This window comes from Cervus elaphus, chromosome 31 (assembly GCF_910594005.1).
Source record: "Cervus elaphus chromosome 31, mCerEla1.1, whole genome shotgun sequence".
Lineage (NCBI taxonomy): Eukaryota > Metazoa > Chordata > Mammalia > Artiodactyla > Cervidae > Cervus > Cervus elaphus.
In genome coordinates, this window is record NC_057845.1 from 54,428,564 (window position 1) to 54,449,843 (window position 21,280).

Genomic DNA, 21,280 nt, shown 5'->3' on the forward strand with positions numbered 1-21,280 from the left:
CACTTATTCCAGAGAAATATGACTCCAAAATAAATACATATAGGAGATGGTGAGGGACAGAGAGGCCTGGCATGCTGCAGTCCATGGGATCATAAAGAGTTGGACACGACTGGATGACTGAACAACAACAACAATATTAAATACATTATATTACATTACATTATATTATTATGGAGGAATTTTAATTCAAAGTATGAGATAGTTGGAGGGTTGATAAAGGTCAGATGAAAGAAAAATTAAAGAGGAGAAACAGAGAAAAGAAAACAACTTCCCAGCATCCCAGCAATATCAAGGATTACCACTGATGCAGCACTGTTTTTTTTCTGTGATGAACAGATAACCTACAAAGAAAACTCTTTGTTTTATGTCTGCCATGCAGGAAAAGTAGACCAATTCAAATTCCTCAAATGATTAGAAAAGTAAACCAGATAAACACAGCTAGGATAGAGTAATCTAAAGGGGACACAGACCCACACAGGCCCGGCATCCTTTTCCTGTCTGATTCCAACACAAACTGACAAAAAAATTGGGGACTGGACATAAAGAAACATTTTTATGCAGAAATTAATCAGATGCTTCAAATGTATTTAAATAATTATAATTAGAGAGTAAATCTTATAATAGTTTGAACATAAAGCAGCACATGGGGGTACATTTCCACTTTAAATTTGGTTAATTTTCTGCTGTTAATTTGAAGAGTTGATGTATTATTTATACTTAATATATTTGAATACTTATATATATTGGAGTGTAGAGTAAAATCCAAGTATCCAATAAGGTCACTGGAATACGAATACATTGAACACATGAAAAAGAGTAGGAGGCAAAAATCTTTGATACAATAACTTAACAATTTAATTTATAGTACTACAACCATATTACATTATGCATTATGATACATGTGTGTGTGCTTAGTCATTAAGTCATGTCTGACTCTTTGTGACCCCATGGATTGTAGCCCTCCAGGCTCTTCTGCCCATGGAATTTTCCAGGCAAAAATACTGGAGCAGGTTGCCATTTCCTACTCCAGAGGATCTTCCCTACCCAGGGATTGAACCCTTGTCTCTTGGGTCTCCCGCATCAGCAGGCAGATTTTTCACCACTGAGCCACCTGGAAAGTCTATTCATTATAATATAATACATCAAACTGTACTACTAAATATTAAAAATTGTAATTTATAATAGTCCAATAATTTAATAGTAAATGTGACACTGCCTCTTACAACCAGGATACAAAGCAAAACACTGGGTGTATAGTTTTCCTTAACAATGATTGCAAATCTAATGTGAAAAAAGATGAAGATAACTTTTCTAAGAAATGAAAGTACATAGCTTTTTTGAGAGAAGATTTACTCTAGTACTAAATTCTAAAAGGAATTTATGAACTCAACTTCAATAAGACAGTACAGAATGATGGTTGATGTCACTGACAATGGAGAAGGGCAAGTGTGGTTGGAAACTACTCTTTTGATGAGAACATTCTGCTAAGTGAAATAAACTAGACACAGAAAGAAAAAGACTTTCATGACCTCACGTAATGTGGAACCTAAAAATAAGGATTACATAGAAGCTGAGTGTGGACAGGTGGTTACCAGGGGAAAAGAGATGAGGGAAATGGGGTGATGTTCATTAAAAGGTACAAAGTTGTTTAATGATAAATAAGTATAAAGATCTAATGTGACAGCATGATGATACCTTGTTAAATATAGGGCATTTGGTGAGAGCAGATTTACACTGTTCTCATTTACACAAAAAAGTTAAATCAGCTATGTGAGAAGGTGTATTAATTAGCTTGACTATAGCAATCATTTCACTACATGTATGTCCATAAAATATGCCTGTTGTCCACCTTAAATATATACTATTTCCATCTAAAAAGAATAATAATAACATAAAGAAACCACGTTTGAGTGAACTCTGTGTGCTTTCTCCTGTACGAGGAATTAATACCACATTAATTCATAAACATGAGTTGGGTGTTATCCATCCCATTTTTTCAGAAAAGAAACTTGTTTCTCAGTGAAGGTAAATAACACACTTGAATTATCTGATTGGTAAAGGGGCTGAGTCAGGGATTAAACCCAGATCTTCATGATTCCAAACTCAATGATCATTCCACTGCACTCCTCAAATAAAACCTTGATTCTTTACATAGGCATAACATTAAAGATAATTTCACTTCAAACATTTGCTCCACTGGCCAAATAATGGCCAAGTTGGTAGCTTCAAAGATTTGTTGGGCTACTACTGCAGAAAAAGGAAAAGAAGCACAGATTCAGGACATGAGCTAATCAAGTCCAACCAGTCTATGCTAATTAAAACTAACTACAAATGAAATAATCCATAAATAATTAATTATATCTCTGTGTGCCACACTTCACCTTTGAAAAGTACCATCAGATACTGTAACCACTACAGATCCTAGAGAAGGGAAAGGGAAGGAAGTGCTCCTGTTTACAACACAATATCCCTGATGGACAATAGGGAATGGCAGACAAGGGGAGGTGTGTCTGGGTCTATGATTAAATAGGGGACTTTGTTTTAAAGAATCCAGGAAATGGAAAAAGTAGAAGGAAAGAGCTCATATCTTTTTTTTTTTCTATTTTTAAAAATATCATCATAACTAAAAAATTCTGATAAGAACAATTATTAGAATAATAATATGCTAAATTTTGAGTGCCTTCTATACATTGTAAGATGTTGGAGTTTGCATTTCACATTTCATTAACTCTTGTACCTTGCTGATATCTTCTGGCTGTATTGAGAGCTGCCTGCATGAGGGCAAAAGTAGAAAGAGGTCAAAGATAAAATCAAGATGTGATGGTAGATTAGGGTGCTAATAACAGTGAGGGGTGTGTGTGTGTGTGTGTGTGTGTTAGTTACTTAGTCATGGAGGTAGTAAGTAATTGAATTTTGGATTTATTTTGAAAGTAGAGATGATTTTTTTTCCCCGATGGACTGGATTCAAAATATAATAGAAAAGTCAAGGATGACACCCAGGTTTTGGGCCTGATGTGAGGAAGACTTCAGTTGAGACAGAGTGGCTGGGGGACAGAGGAAAGAATTTCAGAGTCAAGAATGTTAGGTGGGAGAAGCCTAGTAGGCATCTAAGTGGGCAGTAGCCTGGAGTTCAGGGGGGATGTTCAGGTTGGAGGTAAAATTTGGGAGTCATCACCACACAGGTGATCTATAGTGCCAGGAGACAAGATGAGATAACCCAGGGAGTGAGTGTAAATAGACAAGAGGTCCAAAGTCTGAATTCTGGGGACTCTGGACACTGGGAGAAGGGAGGGGACCAGAGAAAAGGAGACTGAGAAAGAACCAGCAGTGGAGTTAGGAGGAAAAAAAATGAAGAAGCTGTGGAAGTCCAAATAAAGTTTACAGGGAAAAAAAAGTGTGCAACTGTTAATTTATGCTGATAGTTCCAATGAGATGAGACCTGAGAAAGCATCCAGTTTAAGAGTCTGATTTTTGTGCCAGTACCATACTGTCTTGATGACTGTGGCTATGTAGTATAGTCTGAAGTCAGGCAGGTTGATTCCTCCAGTTCCATTCTTCTTTCTCAAGATTACTTTGGCTATTTGAGGTTTTTTGTATTTCCATACAAATTGTGAAATTATTTGTTCTAGTTCTGTGAAAAATACCGTTGGTAGCTTGATAGGGATTGCATTGAATCTATAGATTGCTTTGGGTAGTATAGCCATTTTGACAATATTGATTCTTCCAATCCCTGAACATGGTATATTTCTCCATCTGTTTGTGTCCTTTTTGATTTCTTTCATCCGTGTTTTATAGTTTTCTATGTATAGGTCTTTTGTTTCTTTAGGTAGATATACTCCTAAGTATTTTATTCTTTTTGTTGCAATGGTGATGGTATTGTTTCCTTAATTTCTCTTTCTGTTTTCTCATTGTTAGTGTATAGGATTGCAAGGGATTTCTGTGTGTTAATTTTATATCCTGCAACTTTACTATATTCTGATTGCTGTGACCAAAACTTCCAAAACTGTGTTGAATAGTAGTGGTGAGAGTGAGCACCCTTGTCTTGTTCCTGATTTTAGGGGAAATGCTTTCAATTTTTCATCATTGAGGGTAATGCTTGCTGTGGGTTTGTCATATATAGCTTTTATTGTGTTGAGGTATGTTCCTTCTACTCCTGCTTTCTGGAGAGTTTTAATCATAAATGGGTGTTTGAAAGAGTTCTACTGGACATAGCAGAAGCAAAAGCCTGATTGGAATAAATGGGAAGAAAAAACTTGGAGGTGGCTTTTCTTTAGCTGTGTCTGAGAAGGGGGAAAAAAGGAGGGTAAGTGGCTGGAGGAGGAAGTGGATTCAAGAGTTTTTTTGTTTTTAAGATGGGAGCAAGAACATGCTTTTATAGGGATGGGATGATCCAATAGGGGGAAACTGCTGGGCCATTTAAGTGTCCTATTGATTTATGTTTCTGTGGGAGAAAGAGCCAGGGCAGGGAAAAATAATGCCTATAGAACACCAAGGAGCTCAGAGGTGAGCCTCTCCTGTAAATTAGAAGTCAGACTTTACTTGCAAAAATGAAAAGTGCATTATAAATAAGTTATTTGTTGAGCACATGAGTGCCACTCATGGCGTCAGGAACTTTGTATACATTATCCAGAAGCTTCTTAACCATCCTACAATGTCAGTTATCATTGTTACTATATTGTATATCAGTGTTCCCCAACCTTTCTGGCACCAGGGACCAATTTTAAAATTGTCTGAATTTTTTTCAAACAAAATTGTTTCATGGAAGACTATTTTTCCACAGAGGGGAGGGGAGAGGATGGTTTCCGGATGATTTAAGGGCATTACATTTATTGTGCACTTCATATATCTATTATTATTACATCAGCTCCACCTCTGATCATCAGGCATTAGATCCTGGGTGTTAGGGGACCCCTGGTGTAGATGACATTCTTGCTAGGATTTGAAACAACCTGCCCCACCAAAGCAATACTGACCAGAAATGAGTTTGCACTTTATTGTGCTCTTTCTTGCTATTGTGAGTTTCTCCAGGACTGATGACCTTTCTCACTGTAAGCCAGAGAATCACCCAGAACTTGCCAGAGGTTCACAGTCCCCCTTGGGGAGATGGACTAAGGACGCCCGAAGTCCAATTGGTCACCTTTCGCGAATGCACCCTCCATTCATATCAGCATTGTTTTCATGGCAACTGAGAAAAACACGCTGGAAAATGTAGAAACTTTGGAGAGAAATAACCGAAAGGAAATCAGCACAAGTTAGTTTAAAATCCTCAGCTGAGACGGTGCCCCAACAGCTTTGCAGAACTGCTTTTCTGACGCATCAGGTACCTGCCCGCGGGCGAACTGTCGGGAGGAGGCGCGATCACCTGGAGTTTCCCAGCAGAAACCTCCCCGCAGGGTGAGGAGATCTCAGCTGGAGGACGTGCACCCTCCCGCCCTTCTTCCAGTTTCTTAGGAAAGCCTGCCGCACAGTCTCCATCGCGGCTGTAAACGAGGCTCCCCGAAGCTGGCGCCCTCCGATGGGGCGACCAGCCAGACCCCTCCCGCAGCAGTAAAAGCCCCGACTGCCAATTGCCCGGCACCTTCGCCCACTTCACTGCTCCGAGACCCTAGGTGCCCGCCGCGGCGCGCTCGAAGGGGGCCGGGGCGCGGGATCCAGCGGCGCGGAGCCCACCACCGCGGCCCGAGGGGGACCGCACCCAGCGGCTGGGTGACCGCAGCGCGCCTCCTCTCTGTCGCCGCCGACACCCGGCCGCGCCGACCCGCCAGGTGAGGAGGGGGCGGCGGCCGGCGGGCTGGAGGGGGCCTCGCCGGCAGCTCGCCTCCCGGCGGGTCCCGGGGGCACCGCCTCCCCCGCCGCCGAGTTGGTCGCCGCCCATTTGCGCGGCCGAGGGTTGGGGGCGGAGAGGAGGCCGCGGCCGCCCGGACCGGGAGGGGCGCGCAGACTGCGCCCGGCCACTCCAGAGTGGCCGGACCGCTGCGGCTGGGGCGGCTGCGGCGGCGGCGGCTGGGCCCGGGGGTCGGCGCCGGAGGGAGGGTGGGAGGGAGGCGGGGGCCACGCGCCGGCGGCGGGGCCGGCGGAGAGCGGCGGCTCGGAGGGAAGATGAGACGGTGAGTGGCCGCCGGAGACGCAGTTTCTTGCTTCTCTCTGCAAGCTGCGGGGACAAAGCCCAGGCTGGGCTGCGCAGCTCTGAACCCCAAGAATGGGTGGACTTCGGTAGAGAGGATCCTCGGGAGGGAGTGGCGAGGTGGAAGAGCGGATCACAAAACGATCGTAGGGAACGGGCGGGATTTGGGGGGACTCGAAGCAACTTTAGCAGAGACGTCTGGATACTCCGGCAGAGAGGGATCGCGATAGAGTTGCTTTGTCGCGGTGGGCGGAGGAAAGAGAAGGTCCACTGCTGGATGGTGTGGTCGAGCAATTCAGAAAAGACCCCCTCCCCCAAATAGCTAGCTAGCTGTCCTTCTGGTTCACTTTGTTTCAAAGCTGGGGCTCGCGAGTTTAAACCGTCCAGAGGCTCTTAATGCCTGTTTGGCCGTGGTTTTCCCCCAAATGTATGGTATGGCGTCCTCCGCACCCCTAGAGATAGCGCCTGGAAGTAGGGAATGCTTTGAACCCCTGTTTCACCCGCGCCCGGCACCGCCGAGGCGCAGCTGAAATGTTTGCTGGTGTACTGAATAACTTAGCTTCAACAATCATCTCTTAACTAAAGCGCCGAGGACCTGGCTAACTCTCGCCACCGCCAGGAAATTAAAAGGCTGACAGGCTGTCCCTTCCAAAGTTGGGGTTTCCTGTTTGAAAGCGCTTCGGAAGTCGAACCTGCTACCCATTTACCTTTCTCATGTAAAAGCAGGAACTGCGCCCGCTGGCTTTTGTGTTGGTCCACTTGCCCGCGGCTGGAAGTCCTCTCGCTTGGCCCTGCAGTCTTCCCTAGAAGTCTTCCTTCTCCTGCTCTCAAGTTGCTCTCAAGAATTCTAGAATGCATGGCTAGTCACAGCCAGACGCAGCTGGGAGTGGAACTAAGAGAAGAGGCAAAAAATGTGGCTTGCTTAGGGTGAATATATGTCAGTCACATTTCCCTGCATTATATGAATGTTTTAATTACAGATATTAATTTTCAAGTATTGGACTTGTAACTTTAAGCTTCGTAGTTTGGCTTAACAAGTCCTTGAGATTTGTCTCCAAGATTCTAACATCTAAATTCAGCTGGAAGAGGTCTAAATGAAGTTCACAGTTTCAGAGGGTTAGTTAAACTTTTGCCCCGGGAGCACTTGAATTCTTCATTCCTGGTAGGATAGCAACAGAGTAGTCTGATTTGGGATAAATAAATCTTTAGAGTTGCCCACTGTTTTAACAGAATGGCTATATCCCTGGTACCATTGCCCTCAATTGTGTAAATATTTGTTTGAATAAAGAGCTAAGGTTCTCTGAAAAGTAACTGTTGTGTCTATTCATGATTCCCTTTTCATTTCCTTGACTTAGGTTATTAAAAGATTTTTTAAAGATTGTTTTTGTCTTACGTATATAGTGTGGAAATTTAAACATATGTCCTTGAGAAACTCTGTAAAGTCCCTGAAAGTTTATAACTGGGATTTCCTTTAAAAGTGAGGGGGAGTAGAGGTTTTGCTTGGTTGAGCAGTGTAGCCTTCACCTCCTGAGACCCAGAGTTTGCAAATCCCAGCCTCTTTCACAAATGGAAAAATGAGATGTTTGGCTGGTAGTCATCATTTCAGTCAGTTTGCGGCCTTCATCTGTTTCATGCTGCTGCCAGCTGCTGTCCTTTTGGGCTGAGGACTGGATTTAAGGGGTGACCTCTTGGATCCCCATTTGAAGTGAGGGAGAAGACACTTGGGAAATTCATCTGAGAGCTGACTACCTTACCTCCTTTCTTAAAGAACCCTGTACCAAAGCTGGGACTCTTTAACAACCTCTTCAGAAATATTTTATTTACTGGCTTTTGCACAAGAAAGGGAAGAAAAAGCTGAAGTGATTAAACCCACCACTCGATTTTGCTGTTTCCTCCAAACCCTATTTTGAGGTCTGTGCTGTATGCAAGGGTTGATTCTGGAGTGCACTAGAAGAGTTACTGTGAAAAACATGAATGCTTTTAAACACTTTTAAAGAGCAGTTGTGGTTATGACTTTGCATGCTAATTCTCAACCCTTAGCAGGAAGGTGGTTGGTTCTATGAATAACTTGGAAAGACAGTGGTTTTGTACATCTTCCAAGCGGAATACATGTGCTTTATAAATCTGACTTTCTGTTAGGCCTTGATGCATGTATTAACTATGTAAATGTCATCTATTTGAAACACAAACAACTTTCAAATGATGTGCTTTACTATAAAGCCCGGTTTATGCAGCAGCAGCGGTTCTAAATGGAGGCGGTGGAGTCGAGTGGTGTTTGCTCCCCAGGGGTTATTGACCGATGACTGGGGACATTTTTGGTTGTCTCAGCTGGGGGCAGGGGCAGCCCCAATGGCCAACTTTGACTGGCCTCTAGTGGGTAGAGGCCTCAGATGCTGGGTAATATCCTGTAACGCCCAGGACACACAAAACAATAAATTATTGAGCCCCAAACTCTTCATTAGGCTAGTACCTTGAGGGCATATGTTAACAAGGTTAAGGATCTTAATCTAATTTGGGTCTTCAAGAAACTGTGTTCTTGCTCAACCCAGAGAGACCTTTTTGTCTGCAGTAGATTCTTTTGACCTTGGCATTAGGAGTCTTACTTAATATACCATAGATGTGAAGGAACTTGTGTTCAGTGAGTTTGAGCTGACTTAAAATTGCAGAATTTGGAAGTGTTACAGTGTCAGGGAGACTCAGCGGTCACTGGACTCAACTTCTTTGTTTTATAGACACAAAAACTGAGATGCCCCAAAATAGTGACTGATAAAGTCTCAAATGTGTTAGTGACAGATGTTAGTTTTAGGTGCAACCCAGGATTAGAGAGTTTAGAAACTGATATTCAGACAAATGAAAGTTTTTAAAAAGCTGACAACCCTTTGTGAGAATTTAGAAGTACCATTCTCTATGAGGAAATACGCTGTTTGATGGGGGAAGGGTAGTGTTAGCCTTGGGGACTGTGGAGCATATGCTTGGGGGTGTCAGCCCCAAGATGGGCATGATTCTGTTGTGCACCCTGTGACACTCCATGTCTGTGGCCTGCAACGTCCTCCCCACGGCCAAGTGGGCAACAGATGGTTCCACAACTCATAGCAGATGTTGCTTTTGAATCCAGGTACAAAGCAGAACATTTGAGATTTTTTTTTCCTCTCTCTGCCTTCTGGGTTAAGAGTAGAGGGCCTGAATGGATAGGCTTGTTTTGAACAGAAGGGATAATGAGAGAGGCTTCCTGAATACAGTGTTAAAAATGATACCTGATGTTTTAGGAAACGAGCATGCAGTTGTGGGGGAATCTTATAAGCTGATGAGTGGATACATAAGATAAATGTGATGTTTGTGTAGAACTTAGGTTAGGAATCTGAAGACAGTTCAAGCATGGACTTCTCTGGGAATAGGGCAAAATAATAATGAGGGTAAAAGGAATCTCAGAAATCCTCTTATTTGAATTCACTCACTTGGTTTGCTAGAACCTACACACCAGACCTCCTCTTTCATTGTTCCTTTCTTACACTCCTGGTCTCTGCTATTCCTTCTGTTTACTTTATGGGGAAAAAATTGATAGCAACATAGAGTTTTTGCTCACTTCCTGGGACAGTTTCAAAGGCATGGTCTTTGCAAATGGTTCTGCTTACAGATAGGAGTTATCTCAGTGAGCTTTTGGTGATCAGAAAAGCTGGGCACATATGGCAGCTCTCGCATTTACATGGCTATGATTACCCATTAGGCCTGTAATTACAGGTTTTAGTTCTGTGTGCTGAGTGGTCATGCCAGGGTAGTTACACTCCTCAAATCTGGGAGGTTCTGGCAATATAGGAGAATTCTTTAGTTGCCTTTCCTGGAAGAGCTCTGAACCTCACTGTGGTAAGTTCTTATCATTTGAACAAGTAGCCAATGGGTGTCCCTCAAGGCCAAGTACATGGCAGTATATTTAGAAACGATTCAGAAGTGATGACTTTCTTAAGAGGTCTGCTCTGTGCAGGTGTTGCAGTAAAGGGGCATAGCACCCTTCTCATTATCACTTTTCATCTAGTCATTCTTGTTACTTATTTTTCAGGTGATGGGACAGAAGATGAGTGTGTGTTTTTGTTTGTTTATAATTTCAACTGGAAATATTTATTGGCATTTGATTAATATGACTTCTTGTCTTTTGAAAGTGAGTAAAATCAAAAAGTGTAACTGAGGTTTTCACACCCCTTCAAAATAAATATTTAAAATAAGTAAGGCAGAACTTTGAAATAAGTAAGGCAGAACTTGTCTCTGCCACCCAGAAACTCGAATTCTTCTACAAGTTAATTTGCACAGTTGTTTTCATGATATGTAGGGATGTTTCTTAGATGTTGATGAGAAGCTCTGTGCTGTATCTGCTTTAAAGGCAAGGTTGTTATCTATAGCAACTAATGGTCCACAGGAGAAACCCAAGTATAATAATCATTTTGCTGAGATTCAGTGGAAAGGCTAGGGACTGGAGAAGCTTCCATACAAAGAAACAGGTAAATAAGACATGGAGCACCAGGCTAAGTTATGGGGAGACTTGCTAAGAGGTTTTTTTTTTTTTAACAAAAGATAATTGTTTTGCTTAGTCAGTGGGTTGATTTATTAGAATATCTGTTTTTCCTTACTTTGCAAATTAAGAGGAAGGAAAAGTTAGTTCATTCCAATATTTAATCTTGTTACTTCAAGTGGGGTCAGCTTTTTCTAAGGTTTGCTGCCAAATCTAGAATTCAATTGAAATCAATGTTGATCATCCTAGAGTGTTGTGTTTGCAAGCAGCATATGATCAATCCAGATGGCGATATGCTTGTGGAATTATCATATGGAGTGGGAGAAAAGCTAAAAGTTAAAAGATTTCTCCCAGATTTGTTTCTTGGTCACTAAATTGCTTAAACAAAGGCAAGTAAAAGCAAAGGAAAGCCAACTTCTGCATTCTTTTGCCCAGTTCAGATATAGCCTGAGTTGTGCTTTGTAGCCAAGTGATGTTCAGAGAGGGCTTGGGACGTGAGGTCTGGCTGCCACACTGCTTACGTCATTGCAGAAGTAGGTTTTCAAAAAACAGCTTAAGATTTAGTAAGGAAATTGCAAACCATGGGAATGTAGACAAAGTATTTCTTATACATCATGCTGAATCAAATACCCATATCATATTACACTAACATAGCTCTGACCAGGCTTTTTTTTCGCACTATGTTATGCTGAAATAATTTACCATGCCCTTGGAAGGTCATGGGCAACAGCGCCAGTACAGTCTTTCCCCAATTAGGTAGCTGCCACCTTATCACTGAAGCGTGTTTGTGTTCTGTGGTCATTTCCATTTCCTGCATTGTATAAATGGCACTCCTGTGTTATTTAACCTGTGCCTGTGGGAGCCTAGAAAGTTGGAACAGAAAAACATCTCGTTCACCCTCACCATTTTAAATATGGGGAAACCTCTGCTAAAACAAGGTGAAGACAAGCCAAGTGACCTGCTCTGGCTCTTTCTTCTGTCGGTTATTTTGGCAGAACCGGGACTGGGGATGAGTCTCCTGATTGGTGTTTCTGGCAGCCCATCCAGTATTCTTTGCTCTAGATTGGCTACTACAATAAAAAGACATCCTAATGTAACCGTTTCCTTGATTAGGTCTTTTGGGCAGATGTAAAAAACAGCTTTGATTAAATTTAGTGTAGGCAGTTGTTGATTGACCTTTGCTAGTCAAGTGCTTTTTCCCTTTTCCTTCCATGGAAATAAATGGTTAAAAAGTAGGAAGTAGGAAGGGGAAATTCAGTGTCCGTACCAACCACTTTGCATACTCCACAGTTCAGTAATGAAAAGATGATTTCATTATTGTTTTGCTTACTTGATAGTATTTTTAAAACCTAACCACTCAGGTTTTTTAGGTAGAGGGGAAAACATTATGACCGTGGGTGATGTGGTCAGCTTGTGTTTCTTCTGTCTCCCCTGAGCCTACTTGGTGGTGGTTTGGTCACTAAGTTGTGTCTGACTCTTGCAGCCCCACAGACTGTAGTCCACCTGGCTTCTTTGTCCGTAGGATTTCCTGACTATTTCCAGGTCATAAATATTGGGTAAGGGAATGAGGAATCTAGGGCATTTGGGTTTGGTGAATGTTGCTTTGAAAAAACAGATGCTGACTTTTAAAAAAATTTATTTTGATTGGTAGTGTGGACTGGGGACAGGATGGTGTAGAGGTCAGAGTTTGATCCCACAGACTCTCAGCTTCCAATTCCAGCCCAGACAGGGTCAAGAGAGAACATCTTTATCTCCATGTGATCCCAAGGTCAATATTTTTCCTGGATAAAAGTGGCTTTAAATAATGCTTTTTCCTCGAGTGCCCCTTTTCCTCAGCAAGTAAGACGTGCAGAATGTCTGGACACTGACATTCAAGGAAGTACGTTCTCAGTTGTGTCCAACTCTACAGCCCCATGGACAGTAACCCACCAGATTCCTCTGTCCGTGGGATTCTCCAGGCAAGAATATTGGAGTGGGTTCTCATACCCTCCTCCAGGGGATCTTCCCAACCCAGGGATCACACACCCATCTTCTGCAACTCCTGCATTGCTGACGGATTCTTTACCACTTTGCCACCTGGGAAGCCCAGACATTCAAGACCTCCGACTTAGTTATTCTGTGACTCTGCTTCTTGGCTTTGCCTTCACTGTGGGAGGATTCTTCAGAGGCTACAATCAGAATTGCCTAAACCCGGGGATGAATTATGCTGATGATCAGGAGTAAAAAACATCTGGAAATATTTACTTTATTTGGGAAAATTTTAGAAACCTTTTTCTTCAGCTGACGCTATCTTAGGATTCTATAAAGAACCCTGAAAATATGGGTTTTTAATTTCCTACGCAAAGAACTCTCCCACTTTCAGAGAAGCCATCACATAATTTAAAAATTTATAAAGTGTATGTGTGTTTGTTTTAATGTTTTTGAGGCTAAAAGTCTTCAAGATATCACAGGTATGGCAGTTTTTGTGTTTATATTTTAACTTTCTGAAGAGATAGATTTTATTTGAATACACATAGTAATGAAATTTAGATACCACTACCTACCATTCATTATCTTGCAAATATCCTAAATATAGTGATCTAATACTTGTAATCTGGACAGTGCATCTCCTTTTCAATTTCTTCAAGTTACTTTTTAAAAATCAGCTTTTAGGAGCTTAATTCAACATGATAGAGGATTAATATTTCGTGCTTTTTAAAAAATCAGCCAGGAGCCACTGGTGTAGACACATCTCTCTTTGTAAAGTCAGCCACTGTAATTTTTAAGTCAGTATATATTCAGATATTTTTATTCATATTTGATTTTTAGAATGCACGCATCTTTTACTTTTTAAATATTTTGTTATGGAAAATTGTAAATGTACATAAAAATTAGAAGAATAATACAGTGAAATCCCAAGTACCCATCATTCAGTTTCAACAGTTATGTACATACAATATTCTTGTTTCATCTGTAGACCTTATGTCCCCAAAACATAGATTGTTATCAACTGAATTCGAAATACTGTAGTATTTTATTCATAAAAATGTAAATCTAAGAGTTTAGGATTTTTAAAAAGCCCAACATCATTATTACACCTAAAAAAAAAAAAGCCAGTAATATTTTTTTTCCAGTGTTCAGATTCTCTGATTGTCACATAAAATTTTGTTTAATAGTTGGAATTTTCAGAACAGGACCCAAACACAGCCTGCGCGTTGCATTTAATTGTTAATTGGTTTGTCTCCCGGGCTTCCCTGGTGGCTCAGCGGTAAAAAACCCACCTGCCATTCACGGGATGCAGGTTTGATCCCTGGGTTGGGAAGAGTCCCTTTGGAGAAGGAAATGGCAGCCCACTCCAATATTCTTCCTTGGGAAATCCCCCCCCCCACCCCAACAGAGGAGCCTGGCAGGCTGCAGTCCATGGGGTTGCAAAAGAATTAGATACAACTTGGCAACTTAATAACATGTCTCCTGGGTCTGTTAATCTAGAACAGTTCCCTCTCTTATTTTTCTTTTCTTGCCATTTGCTGCTTGAAGACATTGGTTATTTTTCTGTAGACTTCCCATGTTTTAGATTTAAGTGATAACATCTCTATGGTGTGTTTCATATTCCTCTGTTCTATTTTCTATAATTGGAGACAGCATGCTTTTAATTTGAGAACTTTCCTACCATAGCACTGTGTTAAACTTAATTTTTAAGATATATATATTCATATATATACTCATTACATTAATACTGTGTCTTTTTCAGACATTGCTAAAACTGCTTTGAAAGTGAAAGTGTTAGTCACTCAGTCATGCCTGACTCTTTGTGACCCGGTGGACTGTAGCCCGCCAGGCTCCTCTGTCCATGGGCTTCTCCAGGCAAGAATACTAGAGTGGGTTGCTCTGCCCTCCTCCACGGGATCTTCCCAACCCAGGGTTCGAACCTGGGCCTCCTGCATTGCAGGCAGGTTCTTTACCATCTGAGCCACCAGGGAAGCCCAAAACTGCTTTAATAATGATATGAAGGCAAATGTGAGTCCAACTGGTAAAAGTCACATCTGGCATATTTAGGTAAAAGTCAGGAATTTTGCAGGTGGGAAGGGAATTTGTATGACCCAGTTGATTTTTGAGGTTGTTCTTGTTTTCTGTCCTTCCTCCCCTGCCTGCCTCACTGGCTGAAGAGTTATTGTAGGAAATATGGCACCAAATTTCTTGGATAGTTAAGGAATATTTTCAAGTTCATACAGACAAGTTTTATTCAAGGGACTAGCACAAAATTGTTTAAAATGTCTATAATTGATGTTTTACTTTCTTTACTGAGTCCTCAAAGATTCTTGATGATTCCTAATATAAAACAATCTAGACTTTGTAAAAAGTCACTTCTGAGAACAGGGGATACAGATCTTCATTTGAATATGGTTATTGCTATTGATTGTGGTTACCATTAGGGACCATTGGATGCCATCTAGAGGTCCTGTTTTCACAGCGCTCAGGCTTCAGTGGGCCAGGAATGACAGGAACAGTTGCATGGGGTTCGAGCCCCAGCTTGTCCTCGGTCACTCAGATGTGTCCGACTCTTTGCAGCCCATGGACTGCAGCCTGCCAGGCTCCTCTCCATGGGATTTCCCAGGCAAGAGTACTGGAGTGGGGTGCCATTTTACACTGCAGGGGATCTTCCCGACTCAGGGATTGAACTCATGTCTCTTTCATTTCCTGCATTGGCAGGCGGATTCTTTACCACTGAGCCACCTGGAAAGCCGTCATGGGGTTAGACTGCTTTATTGTGATAGGAAGAAGCTGAAAGTTTTTTGTTTGTTTTACTTTTCGTCATCGCTGCTTCCATCTCTCATTACCTCCCCCTATCCCCTCATCACTCTCCACTCCTTTCTGCGCTTCCTTCCTCCCTGTGGCATCATCTGATACTTTTGTTCTTTCCTTAATGGTCTCCCTTACCTCTTCTTTTAGATGTTTTTCAAAACATAATATTAAAATTCAAAAGGGAAAACAGGGAAATCCAGAAAGAAACTGTGAGATCAGTGTCCTGAGATGCTATTGGCATTCCGGTGGCCCTTCCTTTCTCCCCAGCCTGCTGTGCATCGCCGACACCCAGCACATTCTGCGGATGCCTCCACTTGCCTGGGTTCCGAAGAGCCGCCTCTGGCCGTCACACAGCCTTGCCTTCTAGATTGCTGTAGGCATGTGGGCCGTGCGTGTCTATCTCTGTGTCTGTGAGTGTGTATGTGTCTGCATGCATGAGATTTACTGTTGTAACAGGCTCGGTCTGCAGGGACCAAACACCCTCCTTATGCTGTCATTAAAATACACTTATTCCTGTGATACCGCTTTTCTGGATTTTTTGAGAGATAAAAATCCCCTCCTTGGAGATAATCAGCCTATCTACATGTATCTAGTAGATAGTAATTATTGGTTCAGAGAGGCAGATCTTTAAATGATAAAGAACATGGTGTAAGGAACGGGGAATGACAGTCTATTTGCTGCTCTGTTTGTTTGCAAAGAACCAGTAAGGGCACTACGTCTACTCACAGGCTTTTGGTTTGGTTTTATTTTTTTAAATTTTTTCTTCCCTGCACTGAGATGTAAAATCCTGGGTGTGGTGGGAGAGTTTACAGGAACAGAGTTTAGGAAGCTGGGTGGTGTGAGTGGGAGATGAAGTTCTGCGCGGGTGGGTGTTGAGACAGTGGGGAGGCTCAAGGTTTGGGATGCTGGATGGGAGGGGTTCTTTGAAGAAGAGAGCATCAGGGACTATATGCTGGAGGGGGAGGTGTTTGCCAGTGGGTGTGGGGTTGTGTGAAGAGGTGTGGTTTGTGTGCAGAGATGCTGGAGGTGGAGGATTTAGTGATGAGAGGAAATACTTGTGAAAAAGGAGGGTATGTTTGTAAAAGCAGAGTTGAGAGGACTGGGGGTTTAACTGAGGATGGTGTTTGGATAACAGAGGGTGGGGGAACCAGGCTGCTTTGAGGTTTCTGAAATGAGAATATTGCTAGACAAGGAAGTGTGTGTTCCTGAAGCTTCTAATTACTCTCCCCCCATCACGTTTTCATGTTGAGATTAGTGGAAAAAAAGGAAGGTTTTGTGTCCATTGTTCTCCATTCTTAAGCTTGGAGTTTGGGGCTGAAATAGATTTCTTCGTTTTTCCTATTCAGTCCTCTAAAGCTTCCTCCCTCAGGCCCTGTCGTCACCACAGAATCTGCCCCCCCATTTCTACCCCCCCACCCCACACACAGACAATGGCACTGCTTCTGACAGACTGCTCTAAGCCGGTGTCTGAATTCAATTACATGTCATCAGTGCGTGCTTTAAAACACTGCCATACCGTAAACATCAGTGCTGGAAGAGGCTGGCCTGTGGACCACCAGAGCACTGGGAGAGCTTAAACACCAGGCATCAACCACTGTGACAAAATGTGCTCCCAGAGCCAGTTCCTCAGCTCTAAGGCCCCTGTAGGACACGATAGAAACTCAAACTTTTTCATAAAGTGGAAATTCTAACCTCAGCCCTCCTGAGTTTTAAGATTCTTGTTCTGAATCCGCTTCTGTACCCAGTGGCTCAGTGATAAAGAATCCGTCTGAAAAAAAAAAAAAAGAATCCACCTGCCAATGCAGAAGAGGCATGTTCTCTCCCTGGGTCAGGAAGATCCCCTGGAGAAGGGAATGGCCACCTACTTCAGTATTCTGGCCTGGAGAATTCCATGAACAGAGGAGCCTGGCAGGGTACAGTCCATGGGGTCGCAAAGAGTCGGACACGACTGAGTGAGCATGCCAACATGCCACGCCAATCTACATCCTTTCCCCAGCGATATGAAAAGGTTTCCGCTTTTCTGTGACTTGCTCTAGCAGTCCCCTTTTGATTAATTCCTGCTCTGTTGGATGATCCTGAGAAGTGTTTGTGCATGGCAATATAAAAGGACAAGTAACATGTTGGATGTTTTAAGGATTCTCCAAACTCTTGGTGTAAATTACCTGGAAACTGAATTTATATATACAGGCCAGACTTTAATCTCTGTCCTCTAAAACAGTACACACAGCACAACAGATGCTTCATTTTAATTTGTTTGTTTTTTAAAACTTTGCTCCCTGGGTGTGTTTTCATCGTCTTGAAACCCGGGTCCCTACAGCTCTGGTCATCACAGTGCTCTGAAGCTCACCACTGGTGACTTGCCGTTTGGTTAGGATTAACCTCACTGTGATGTTATTTGGTACAAATAGAGCTGGAAAATTATATTCTGAAACGTACACCAGCCTTGTGCCAAAGAAAAAAGAATCTACCAAGAAACTTGCAAACATCATCCTTGAGATTAGTTTTTCCAATAATTTACTTCTCAAGGGAAAACTGTACTGTGACTTGCTATGCTACCTTCCAAAGATCTCTAAATGACTGCTGGCATTCTCTAATTGACAATAAGATGATATACATTTCAGGTGATAAAAATAACAAGAGCTCTGGAGGGATTAAATTTATGGGTTGAAAGTAAGCCCAGACGTTTCCACGCACACTACCCTCTTTCCCGTTTGCACGCCGCCTGCTGTCTTTTCTCTCGGGTGGGCCCCGGCTGGCGCCCTGCCCCGCTCTCTGTTCAGGTGCATAAAGTGTACGGAGCCCTTCGGGCCCTAGGGGCTGTTTTGCTTCCACAGTAACATAATGCAGTGATTTTATAATTTCCCCGAGACTTCTTTTTTGTTTACATAAAATGTACAGGAAAGCAAAACGAAACAGCAGTGAGATCAGGAGTCCAGTCTGGAACCCTTGGCATCTTCCTCGCCTCCTCTTCCGCACGTGTTAACACAGACTTCCTTCCCGCCGTGCTTCACTTGCCTGTCACTTTGATAACCCCCTTCCACCGCCCACTGTTCGGGTTCTTCCTCCGCTTTCTCCCCCTGACCTCAGCTGCAGTCCCTGATGCATCGTTGCAGGTGCATCACGTGGCTGTCTCCCTCTCTCCTGGGGAGTTAGACCCCCCGTGTATGTCCTCTGCCCTCCTGCCTCTGCTTGCCTCTCACTGAAGATACGCTACTGCTTCCTGGTGTGTGCTTCCCTGTGCTCTTCCCGTCTCTAGGCTTCCACTCTTATGGTCTCACCCGCGATGAAAAGGATGCCCTGGAAGTAGGAAGGAGAGGGGTGTCGCGAGCCGCTATTGTCACGTCACCCCTAGGGTCAGAGAGGCACCTGTGTGGTTCTCCGCCTTTTTAGTTGAATTGATTTGTGGAATTAAGTCTTGAAGATCTCAAACTGACACAAGGATCCATACATATGTATTCAGCTGTGGCCGGTACACTCAGCTTCAGTAACTTGAGTGAATTACATGTTTATACTTGATGACAAATATTTAAATCCACAACTTCTTACACATCCTTAACAAACCCAATAAGGCTGAAATGAAAAACTAGAGTATGAAGCATGAATATCTTAAAATATCCTCTGGAATGTGCTTCGATCCAAATCATCTGTAACTTTCTTCTGCAATATGTATGGTGGAGAAATGTTGCATGACTGTTTCTCGGATGTGACATGTTATTTGCAAATGGCCTGCTTGTCTCTTCCCTACAGACTGTAATCTGTAGACTGCCTAATCTTTCAGGCAGCACTACTGTAGAATATTTTGGGATTTTGTTTGGCCAGATAAACTGCATCAATAATTATGTTTCTTTTTTTTTTCCCTTTTTGGCTGAATTGGCTGTGTTGTGCAGCATGTAGGATCTTAGTTCCCTGACCAGGAATCAAATCCGTGCCCCCTGCAGTGAAAGCATGAAGTCCTAGCCACTGGACCGCCAGGGAATTCCCAGTAATCACATTTTTTGATTAAAAAAAGTCCATGTAAGGATGAGGGAGGGCCAAGTGTTGCCACCTTGTAGGGTAGTAAGAATACCCTAAAGTAGTTTGATACTCTCTAGTTTTGTTGGCTCAAAGGAAGAGGAAACAGAGTTTGGTAATGTTTCATCTGGGTGATTGAGCAGCATTTGCAACTGCAAACAGGTTGAAATACATTAACATATTTTATCATCTAAGATGACATTAATGTCATATACTGCTCAGTCAAAAATTAAAGTTTTATGTATCCATTTTGACATGAGGTGTTAAACCTTCAATTCTGTACTGTTGGAGTAAATATTGAAAATGCAGAGCTCTGGGCTCAGGGCTTGGTTTCTTACTTCCATTGGGCGGCCTCTGCTCTGGCTTGCTTTCTGGATTCCTGTCTTGCACTTAATTCTGTTTCCTATTTTGTATGCATTACCTTACAACCAGAGCCTTGCCCACTAACTGGCTTTAGTCTTTCTCTTGTTATTCTAACATCTGACTTAGCGGATTTCCCTTTCTATCCTTGTCTAAAAGAAGCTAAATGGTTGGAGGATTGCTGTCAGATTTAAACCACACTTAAGATAGGCATAGACTTGGACCCCACAGAACGTATCTTACATGATGGTGTAAATGGGAAAAGATTTAGGTAACTATGAGAGAGAAATACATAGTTAATAAACATAGAAAATAGCTTGCTTTTTTTCCTACACAATTTTTGTTGTTAATTCTGTCAGAGACAGAATGTTTGCTGGATGTACCTGTAGTCTGACCTCAGATGGGCTTGAGATTTTGTTTATATTTTTAAAACCTCAAAGTTTTAGGCGTGGAGGTAACTTTATGCTATCATTGGCTAATACCCATCGGATTCTCTTTCTTTCAGTGGGATTTAACTCCATCATCATCTCTTCCTGTCATAACTTACCCAGACTACCCCCTCACTGGGTTAACCCCCTCCATCTGTCAATCAGGCCTTTACCAACCTGTCAATCAGTCCTCCGTTAAGGCATGCGTCACATTGTATAGCATTTATTCATACATATATTTTCCACTTTGGATTGTAAACTATGTATTAGCAGGAAATACTGTCTTTGACCACATACTTTCCAGGGCCTAGCTCAAAGCCTGGTTTATAGTAGGCACTTAATGAAGATTAGCACCTTCATAGTAACAAACAACTCTCAAATCTCAGTGGCTTAAGACAATCTTGGGTTGGCAAAGGCCCTGTTCCCGATTATCCTCACTGAGGGAGCTAGGCTAAGGAAGCCTTTACAGACTTGGACGTAAGAAGGGTATGGAAATGGTAAATCATGCCAGCTCTTGATGTTTCAGCTTGGAACTGACACATCACTTTCTCTCATATTTCATTGGTCAAAGCAAGGGATATAGCCACACCTAATGTCATAAGGATGAGGAAGAACAACACTGCTGTGTTTCTGAAAGGAAAGAACAGGAATAATAGTGAGCAATACCAGTGCCTGTTAAGCCAGTGTCTGAGATGTGGTAGGCACTTAATACATAGTTAATGAATGAAGTACCTAACACTACCTGTTAGGATTTTAATTTTTTCTATACCATGAGCAGAATCACCTCAAGTAATGAAATAATCTAATAACTACATTAAAAAAATGAGCATGCTAATATTATTATCTAAGCTATATTCAGCAAACATCTGGAGACCTTTTTGGTAATCTTCTGTTCATTTATTCATATTAGAGAAGTGATTAGGGATACATATTAGTTACATTTGATTTTGCACTTTGAGGTGTATAAAGTATGAAATGGTCACAGTAAAGTGAAAGTGTTAGTCACTCAGTTGTGTCTGACTTTTTTGTGGCCCCATGGACTGTAGCCTGCCAGGTTCCTCTGTCCATGGACTT

At 42.3% G+C, this 21,280-nt stretch overlaps 1 protein-coding gene across 13 annotated transcripts in view; it reads left to right on the plus strand.

Moving 5' to 3' along the window:
- Positions 1-21,280, plus strand: part of PHLDB2 (pleckstrin homology like domain family B member 2) — a 236,338-nt gene that overhangs the window by 119,307 nt on the left and 95,751 nt on the right. The window contains exon 1 of one of the 13 annotated variants that reach the window (XM_043893090.1): positions 5,471-5,765. The exons of 10 other annotated variants lie outside the window; for them this stretch is intronic. The gene's annotated coding sequence lies outside the window, so the exon portion shown is untranslated. Of the gene's footprint in view, positions 1-5,470; positions 5,766-5,953; positions 6,108-21,280 lie in introns of those variants that run through there. 2 more of the 13 variants (XM_043893089.1, XM_043893100.1) reach the window with 2 other exon arrangements.